Here is a 12,735-nt window from a genome sequence, read left to right as displayed (position 1 = left end):
ATGCACAACCTATACCAGCGTGCACACACACTCACATGGCACAGTGAATCAAGGCACAATTTTACCAGCACATGCACACACACCTCAGAGTGATTCAAAGCTCAGCCTATACCAGCAAACACACACACACAAACACAGACATGCACAGATGCAGGCCTCACTGTGACTCAATGCACAGCCTATACCAGTACACACACACACACACCAACACGCACTCACACATGGCTCACTGGTACTCAATAAATCGCCTATACCAGCACACACACACACAGCGCACTGTGACTCAATGCAGTCTGTATCACCCACACTCACACACACACCCATGAGTCAATAAAGTCCATACCAGCACAATAAAGCCCATACCAGCACACAAACTCACATGCACACACACACACACGAGACTGTGACTCAAAACGCTTCCTGTACCAGCACACACACACACAAACACCTCACTGTGACTCAATGCACAGCCTATACGAGCACACACATACACACACAGCTCACAGTGACTCAATACAGAGTCTATACCAGCGCACACACAGACACACAGCCCACTCTGTCTCAACTGTCATCTAGTGCCAGCACACACACACACACAAACACACAAACACACACAGCCGTTCAGGTCAAAGTGGATAAAACCACAGTCCACACCATCACAGCACACACACACCGCACTACTCACTGTGACTCAATGCACAGTCTACACCAGCAAATACACACACACATACACAAACAACTCCCACACATTCAACTGTGACTCAGTGCTCTGACTATACCAGCTCCCCACACACACATGGTTCACTGTGACTCAGTGCTCAGCAAATAACTGTACACACACACCCCTACACACACATATTGCTCAGTTTGACCTAACGAACAGTCTGTAACACCACATACACACATGCACACCTCAGTGACTCAATGTTCAGCCTGTACCATCACACACACACACGCATACACAAATACACGTACACACACTAATACGGCTCGCTGTGATTCAATGCACAGCCTATAACATCACACAGAGACACCCATCACTGTGACTCGAACTGCAGCTTGTACCTGCACATACACACACAAAGACCCACCTTCTGTGACTCAATTCACAGCCTACTGCAGCATACACACAGAAAAACAACCATCACTGTGATTCAATGCACCGCCTATACCACCATACACACAGAGCTCACTGTGAATCAATGCACAGCCTATAGAAGAACACACAAACACTCACTCACACATACCTGACTGTGACTCAGTGAACCACCTATAGCAGCACACACACACACACACAAACATACACTGCTCATTGGACTCAATGCACTGCCTAAACCAGCACACACACACACAAACACACACACACATATGACTCACTGACTCAATGCACAGCCTGTACTGGCACACACACAAGGCTTACTGTGACTCAATGCAGAGTCTACACCAGCATACAAACACATGGCTCACTGTGACTCAATGTAATGCCTATGCCAGCACACACACACAGAGACACATGCATGGCTCTCTCTGATTCAATGCACGTACTATACCATCACAAACACACACACACGCACAGTCACTGTGACACAACGCAGACCCTATACCACAACACCCATGCAAAGACACATATGCACGGCTCTTTGTGACTCTATGCACACCCTATACTATCACATACACACATTCACACATGGCTCATTGTGAATCAGTGCACAGTCTGTAGTTCCACGTATACACACACAGACACACACCTCAGTGACTCAATGCAAAGCCCATACCATCACACGCACACACACATACACACACAGCTCACTGTGAATCAGTGTACAGTCTTCAGCTCCATGTACATACACACACAACACACCTTAGTGAATCAATGCAGAGACCATACCAGCATACACACACACATACACACACCTGAGACTCAATGCTCTGCCTATTCCAGCACACACACACACACAGGCACACACACGGCTCACTGTCATTCAATACCAGCCTGTACCTGCACACACACACACTCTCACACACACCGCCGTGTGACTCAATGCAGATGATACCACCACACAGACACACAGACACACACACACACCTGTCTGAGACTCAATGCCAAGCCCATACAAGTAAACAGACACACAAAACAAAGGCTCACTGAGACTCAATGAACAGTGTATACTAGCACATACAAACACATGGCTCAATGTGAGTCAATGCATAGCCTATACCCGCACACACACACACAGAAACACACCTTAACATGGCTCAGTGTACAGACTATAGCAGTACACACACACACAAACACACACCGCTCAGTGATTCAATGCAAATCCCATATCAGCATACACATACACATACACTCACCTAGGTGTGACTCAATTCTCAGCATATAGCAGCACACACACACACCTTACTGTGACTCATGCAGACTCTACAGCACCAAATACACAACACTAACACAGGGCTGTGATTCAATGCACAGCCTATAACACCACACAGAGACACCCATCACTGTGACTCAAACCGCAGCCTGTACATGCACATACACACACAAAGACCCACTTTCTGTGACTCAATACACAGCCTACTGCAGCACACACACACACACAAACACAACCATCACTGTGACTCAATGCACCTCCTGTACCAGCTTACACACATGCCTCACTGTGAATCAATGCACAGCCTATACAAGAACACACAAACACTCACACATACCTGACTGTGACTCAGTGAACCACCTATAGCAGCACCCACAAACACACACAAACATACATGATTCACTTGGACTCAATGCACTTCATATATCAGCACACACACACACACACACACACATATATGACTCACTGACTCCTTGCACAGCCTGTACTGGCACACACACAAGTCTTACTGTGACTCAATGCAGAGTCTCCACCAGCATACAAACACATGGCTCACTGTGACACAATGTAATGCCTATGCCAGCACACACACACAGAGACGCATGCATGGCTCTCTCTGATACAATGCATGTACTATACCATCACAAACACACACACACACACACGCACAGTCACTGTGACACAATGCACAGCCTATACCACAACACCCATGCAAAGACACATATGCACGGCTCATTGTGACTCTATGAACACCCTATACTATCACATACACACATTCACACATGGCTCATTGTGAATCAGTGCACAGTCTGTAGTTCCAGGTATACACACACAGACACACACCTCAGTGACTCAATGCAAAGCCCATACCATCACACACACACACACATACACACACAGCTCACTGTGAATCAGTGTACAGTCTTCAGCTCGATGTACATACACACACAACACACCTTAGTGAATCAATGCAGAGACCACACCAGCATACACACACACATACACACACCTGAGACTCAATGCTCTGCCTATTCCAGCACACACACACACGGCTCACTGTGGTTCAATACCAGCCTGTACCTGCACACACACACACTCTCACACACACCGCCGTGTGACTCAATGCAGTTTATACCACCACACAGACACACAAACACACACAAACACCTCTCTGTGACTCAATGCCAAGCCCATACAAGTAAACAGACACACACAACAATGGCTCACTGAGACTCAATGAATAGCGTATAGTAGCACATACAAACACATGGCTCAATGTGAGTCAATGTATAGCCTATACCCGCACACACACACACAGAAACACACCTTAATATGGCTCAGTGTACAGCCTATAGCAGTACACACACACACATCTTACTGTGACTCATGCAGACTCTACAGCACCAAATACACAAACACGAACACAGGGCTGGGATTCAATGCACAGTCCATACCAGCAAAGGCACACACACCACACCACACTGTGACTCAATGTTCAGATTATACCAGCACACACACACGGCTCACTCTGTCCTAGTGCACAGAATATAACATCACACACACACCCCACACTGTGACTCAATGCACAGCCTGTACCTACACATACACACACACACAGCTCACTGTGACAAAATATGCAGCCTATACCAGCACACACACACACACACCCTCAATGTTACACAATGGTCAGCCTATATCAGAACATGCAGACACACACACACATCACTCTGACTCACTGCACATCCTATACCAGTGCACTCACACACACACACATGGCTGACTGTGAATCAATGCACACTCTGTACCAGGACACACACACACACACACACATGCCTCCCTGTGACTTAGTGCACAGGATATGCTAGCAGACATACACACACAGAGAAGCACATACGGCAAAATGTGAGTCAATCCACAGCCCATACCTCCACACACGCACACATACTGACACTCAAAAACACAGCTCAGTGTGATTCAATGCAAATCCTAAACTAGAAAGTGCACACACACAGACACAAACCTCCCTATGAATCAGTGCATAGCATATAACATCACACACATACACCTCACTGTGACTCAATGTGCTGCCTCTACCTGCACACACACACACAAAAAACTCAATATGACTCAATGAGCAGGCTGTACCAGCACACATATACACACATGTGCACACAGACCTCAGTGTGCCTCAATTGTCAGCCTATACCAGAACACACAGACACACACACCTCCCACTCTGACTCAATGCACAACCTATACCAGCGTGCACACACACTCACATGGCACAGTGAATCAAGGCACAATTTTACCAGCACATGCACACACACCTCAGAGTGATTCAAAGCTCAGCCTATACCAGCAAACACACACACACAAACACAGTCATGCACAGATGCAGGCCTCACTGTGACTCAATGCACAGCCTATACCAGTACACACACACACACACCAACACGCACTCACACATGGCTCACTGGTACTCAATAAATCGCCTATACCAGCACACACACACACAGCGCACTGTGACTCAATGCAGTCTGTATCACCCACACTCACACACACACCCATGAGTCAATAAAGTCCATACCAGCACAATAAAGCCCATACCAGCACACAAACTCACATGCACACACACACACACGAGACTGTGACTCAAAACGCTTCCTGTACCAGCACACACACACACAAACACCTCACTGTGACTCAATGCACAGCCTATACGAGCACACACATACACACACAGCTCACAGTGACTCAATACAGAGTCTATACCAGCGCACACACAGACACACAGCCCACTCTGTCTCAACTGTCATCTAGTGCCAGCACACACACACACACAAACACACAAACACACACAGCCGTTCAGGTCAAAGTGGATAAAACCACAGTCCACACCATCACAGCACACACACACCGCACTACTCACTGTGACTCAATGCACAGTCTACACCAGCAAATACACACACACATACACAAACAACTCCCACACATTCAACTGTGACTCAGTGCTCTGACTATACCAGCTCCCCACACACACATGGTTCACTGTGACTCAGTGCACAGCAAATAACTGTGCACACACACCCCTACACACACATATTGCTCAGTTTGACCTAACGAACAGTCTGTAACACCACATACACACATGCACACCTCAGTGACTCAATGTTCAGCCTGTACCATCACACACACACACGCATACACAAATACCCCTACACACACTAATACAGCTCACTGTGATTCAATGCACAGCCTATAACATCACACAGAGACACCCATCACTGTGACTCGAACTGCAGCTTGTACCTGCACATACACACACAAAGACCCACCTTCTGTGACTCAATTCACAGCCTACTGCAGCATACACACAGAAAAACAACCATCACTGTGATTCAATGCACCGCCTATACCACCATACACACAGAGCTCACTGTGAATCAATGCACAGCCTATAGAAGAACACACAAACACTCACTCACACATACCTGACTGTGACTCAGTGAACCACCTAAGCAGCACACACACACACACACAAACATACACTGCTCATTGGACTCAATGCACTGCCTAAACCAGCACACACACACACAAACACACACACACATATGACTCACTGACTCAATGCACAGCCTGTACTGGCACACACACAAGGCTTACTGTGACTCAATGCAGAGTCTACACCAGCATACAAACACATGGCTCACTGTGACTTAATGTAATTCCTATGCCAGCACACACACACAGAGACACATGCATGGCTCTCTCTGATTGAATGCACGTACTATACCATCACAAACACACACACACGCACAGTCACTGTGACACAACGCAGACCCTATACCACAACACCCATGCAAAGACACATATGCACGGCTCTTTGTGACTCTATGCACACCCTATACTATCACATACACACATTCACACATGGCTCATTGTGAATCAGTGCACAGTCTGTAGTTCCAGGTATACACACACAGACACACACCTCAGTGACTCAATGCAAAGCCCATACCATCACACACACACACACATACACACACAGCTCACTGTGAATCAGTGTACAGTCTTCAGCTCCATGTACATACACACACAACACACCTTAGTGAATCAATGCAGAGACCATACCAGCATACACACACACATACACACACCTGAGACTCAATGCTCTGCCTATTCCAGCACACACACACACACAGGCACACACACGGCTCACTGTCATTCAATACCAGCCTGTACCTGCACACACACACACTCTCACACACACTGCCGTGTGACTCAATGCAGATGATACCACCACACAGACACACAGACACACACACACACCTGTCTGAGACTCAATGCCAAGCCCATACAAGTAAACAGACACACAAAACAAAGGCTCACTGAGACTCAATGAACAGTGTATACTAGCACATACAAACACATGGCTCAATGTGAGTCAATGCATAGCCTATACCCGCACACACACACACAGAAACACACCTTAACATGGCTCAGTGTAGAGACTATAGCAGTACACACACACACAAACACACACCGCTCAGTGATTCAATGCAAATCCCATATCAGCATACACATACACATACACTCACCTAGGTGTGACTCAATTCTCAGCATATAGCAGCACACACACACACCTTACTGTGACTCATGCAGACTCTACAGCACCAAATACACAACACTAACACAGGGCTGTGATTCAATGCACAGCCTATAACACCACACAGAGACACCCATCACTGTGACTCAAACCGCAGCCTGTACATGCACATACACACACAAAGACCCACTTTCTGTGACTCAATACACAGCCTACTGCAGCACACACACACACACAAACACAACCATCACTGTGACTCAATGCACCTCCTGTACCAGCTTACACACATGCCTCACTGTGAATCAATGCACAGCCTATACAAGAACACACAAACACTCACACATACCTGACTGTGACTCAGTGAACCACCTATAGCAGCACCCACAAACACACACAAACATACATGATTCACTTGGACTCAATGCACTTCATATATCAGCACACACACACACACACACACATATATGACTCACTGACTCCTTGCACAGCCTGTACTGGCACACACACAAGTCTTACTCTGACTCATGCAGAGTCTCCACCAGCATACAAACACATGGCTCACTGTGACACAATGTAATGCCTATGCCAGCACACACACACAGAGACGCATGCATGGCTCTCTCTGATACAATGCATGTACTATACCATCACAAACACACACACACACACACGCACAGTCACTGTGACACAATGCACAGCCTATACCACAACACCCATGCAAAGACACATATGCACGGCTCATTGTGACTCTATGAACACCCTATACTATCACATACACACATTCACACATGGCTCATTGTGAATCAGTGCACAGTCTGTAGTTCCAGGTATACACACACAGACACACACCTCAGTGACTCAATGCAAAGCCCATACCATCACACACACACACACATACACACACAGCTCACTGTGAATCAGTGTACAGTCTTCAGCTCCATGTACATACACACACAACACACCTTAGTGAATCAATGCAGAGACCATACCAGCATACACACACACATACACACACCGGAGAATCAATGCTCTGCCTATTCCAGCACACACACACACGGCTCACTGTGGTTCAATACCAGCCTGTACCTGCACACACACACACTCTCACACACACCGCCGTGTGACTCAATGCAGTTTATACCACCACACAGACACACAAACACACACAAACACCTCTCTGTGACTCAATGCCAAGCCCATACAAGTAAACAGACACACACAACAATGGCTCACTGAGACTCAATGAATAGCGTATAGTAGCACATACAAACACATGGCTCAATGTGAGTCAATGCATAGCCTATACCCGCACACACACACACAGAAACACAGCTTAATATGGCTCAGTGTACAGCCTATAGCAGTACACACACACACATCTTACTGTGACTCATGCAGACTCTACAGCACCAAATACACAAACACGCACACAGGGCTGGGATTCAATGCACAGTCCATACCAGCAAAGGCACACACACCACACCACACTGTGACTCAATGTTCAGATTATACCAGCACACACACACGGCTCAGTCTCTCCTAGTGCACAGAATATAACATCACACACACACCCCACACTGTGACTCAATGCACAGCCTGTACCTACACATACACACACACACAGCTCACTGTGACAAAATATGCAGCCTATACCAGCACACACACACACACACCCTCAATGTTACACAATGGTCAGCCTATATCAGAACATGCAGACACACACACACATCACTCTGACTCACTGCACATCCTATACCAGTGCACTCACACACACACACACATGGCTGACTGTGAATCAATGCACACTCTGTACCAGGACACACACACACACACACACATGGCTCCCTGTGACTTAGTGCACAGGATATGCTAGCAGACATACACACACAGAGAAGCACATACGGCAAAATGTGAGTCAATCCACAGCCCATACCTCCACACACGCACACATACTGACACTCAAAAACACAGCTCAGTGTGATTCAATGCAAATCCTAAACTAGAAAGTGCACACACACAGACACAAACCTCCCTATGAATCAGTGCATAGCATATCACATCACACACATACACCTCACTGTGACTCAATGTGCTGCCTCTACTTGCACACACACACAAAAAAAACTCAATATGACTCAATGAGCAGGCTGTACCAGCACACATATACACACATGTGCACACAGACCTCAGTGTGCCTCAATTGTCAGCCTATACCAGAACACACAGACACACACACCTCCCACTCTGACTCAATGCACAACCTATACCAGCGTGCACACACACTCACATGGCACAGTGAATCAAGGCACAATTTTACCAGCACATGCACACACACCTCAGAGTGATTCAAAGCTCAGCCTATACCAGCAAACACACACACACAAACACAGACATGCACAGATGCAGGCCTCACTGTGACTCAATGCACAGCCTATACCAGTACACACACACACACACCAACACGCACTCACACATGGCTCACTGGTACTCAATAAATCGCCTATACCAGCACACACACACACAGCGCACTGTGACTCAATGCAGTCTGTATCACCCACACTCACACACACACCCATGAGTCAATAAAGTCCATACCAGCACAATAAAGCCCATACCAGCACACAAACTCACATGCACACACACACACACGAGACTGTGACTCAAAACGCTTCCTGTACCAGCACACACACACACAAACACCTCACTGTGACTCAATGCACAGCCTATACGAGCACACACATACACACACAGCTCACAGTGACTCAATACAGAGTCTATACCAGCGCACACACAGACACACAGCCCACTCTGTCTCAACTGTCATCTAGTGCCAGCACACACACACACACAAACACACAAACACACACAGCCGTTCAGGTCAAAGTGGATAAAACCACAGTCCACACCATCACAGCACACACACACCGCACTACTCACTGTGACTCAATGCACAGTCTACACCAGCAAATACACACACACATACACAAACAACTCCCACACATTCAACTGTGACTCAGTGCTCTGACTATACCAGCTCCCCACACACACATGGTTCACTGTGACTCAGTGCACAGCAAATAACTGTACACACACACCCCTACACACACATATTGCTCAGTTTGACCTAACGAACAGTCTGTAACACCACATACACACATGCACACCTCAGTGACTCAATGTTCAGCCTGTACCATCACACACACACACGCATACACAAATACACGTACACACACTAATACGGCTCGCTGTGATTCAATGCACAGCCTATAACATCACACAGAGACACCCATCACTGTGACTCGAACTGCAGCTTGTACCTGCACATACACACACAAAGACCCACCTTCTGTGACTCAATTCACAGCCTACTGCAGCATACACACAGAAAAACAACCATCACTGTGATTCAATGCACCGCCTATACCACCATACACACAGAGCTCACTGTGAATCAATGCACAGCCTATAGAAGAACACACAAACACTCACTCACACATACCTGACTGTGACTCAGTGAACCACCTATAGCAGCACACACACACACACACAAACATACACTGCTCATTGGACTCAATGCACTGCCTAAACCAGCACACACACACACAAACACACACACACATATGACTCACTGACTCAATGCACAGCCTGTACTGGCACACACACAAGGCTTACTGTGACTCAATGCAGAGTCTACACCAGCATACAAACACATGGCTCACTGTGACTCAATGTAATGCCTATGCCAGCACACACACACAGAGACACATGCATGGCTCTCTCTGATTCAATGCACGTACTATACCATCACAAACACACACACACGCACAGTCACTGTGACACAACGCAGACCCTATACCACAACACCCATGCAAAGACACATATGCACGGCTCTTTGTGACTCTATGCACACCCTATACTATCACATACACACATTCACACATGGCTCATTGTGAATCAGTGCACAGTCTGTAGTTCCAGGTATACACACACAGACACACACCTCAGTGACTCAATGCAAAGCCCATACCATCACACGCACACACACATACACACACAGCTCACTGTGAATCAGTGTACAGTCTTCAGCTCCATGTACATACACACACAACACACCTTAGTGAATCAATGCAGAGACCATACCAGCATACACACACACATACACACACCTGAGACTCAATGCTCTGCCTATTCCAGCACACACACACACACAGGCACACACACGGCTCACTGTCATTCAATACCAGCCTGTACCTGCACACACACACACTCTCACACACACCGCCGTGTGACTCAATGCAGATGATACCACCACACAGACACACAGACACACACACACACCTGTCTGAGACTCAATGCCAAGCCCATACAAGTAAACAGACACACAAAACAAAGGCTCACTGAGACTCAATGAACAGTGTATACTAGCACATACAAACACATGGCTCAATGTGAGTCAATGCATAGCCTATACCCGCACACACACACACAGAAACACACCTTAACATGGCTCAGTGTACAGACTATAGCAGTACACACACACACAAACACACACCGCTCAGTGATTCAATGCAAATCCCATATCAGCATACACATACACATACACTCACCTAGGTGTGACTCAATTCTCAGCATATAGCAGCACACACACACACCTTACTGTGACTCATGCAGACTCTACAGCACCAAATACACAACACTAACACAGGGCTGTGATTCAATGCACAGCCTATAACACCACACAGAGACACCCATCACTGTGACTCAAACCGCAGCCTGTACATGCACATACACACACAAAGACCCACTTTCTGTGACTCAATACACAGCCTACTGCAGCACACACACACACACAAACACAACCATCACTGTGACTCAATGCACCTCCTGTACCAGCTTACACACATGCCTCACTGTGAATCAATGCACAGCCTATACAAGAACACACAAACACTCACACATACCTGACTGTGACTCAGTGAACCACCTATAGCAGCACCCACAAACACACACAAACATACATGATTCACTTGGACTCAATGCACTTCATATATCAGCACACACACACACACACACATATATGACTCACTGACTCCTTGCACAGCCTGTACTGGCACACACACAAGTCTTACTGTGACTCAATGCAGAGTCTCCACCAGCATACAAACACATGGCTCACTGTGACACAATGTAATGCCTATGCCAGCACACACACACAGAGACGCATGCATGGCTCTCTCTGATACAATGCATGTACTATACCATCACAAACACACACACACACACGCACAGTCACTGTGACACAATGCACAGCCTATACCACAACACCCATGCAAAGACACATATGCACGGCTCATTGTGACTCTATGAACACCCTATACTATCACATACACACATTCACACATGGCTCATTGTGAATCAGTGCACAGTCTGTAGTTCCAGGTATACACACACAGACACACACCTCAGTGACTCAATGCAAAGCCCATACCATCACACACACACACACATACACACACAGCTCACTGTGAATCAGTGTACAGTCTTCAGCTCCATGTACATACACACACAACACACCTTAGTGAATCAATGCAGAGACCATACCAGCATACACACACACATACACACACCTGAGACTCAATGCTCTGCCTATTCCAGCACACACACTCACGGCTCACTGTGGTTCAATACCAGCCTGTACCTGCACACACACACACTCTCACACACACCGCCGTGTGACTCAATGCAGTTTATACCACC

Source organism: Pseudorca crassidens, chromosome Y (genome assembly GCF_039906515.1).
Source record: "Pseudorca crassidens isolate mPseCra1 chromosome Y, mPseCra1.hap1, whole genome shotgun sequence".
NCBI classification, from domain to species: Eukaryota; Metazoa; Chordata; class Mammalia; order Artiodactyla; family Delphinidae; genus Pseudorca; species Pseudorca crassidens.
Note: the sequence above shows the minus strand (reverse complement) of the source record.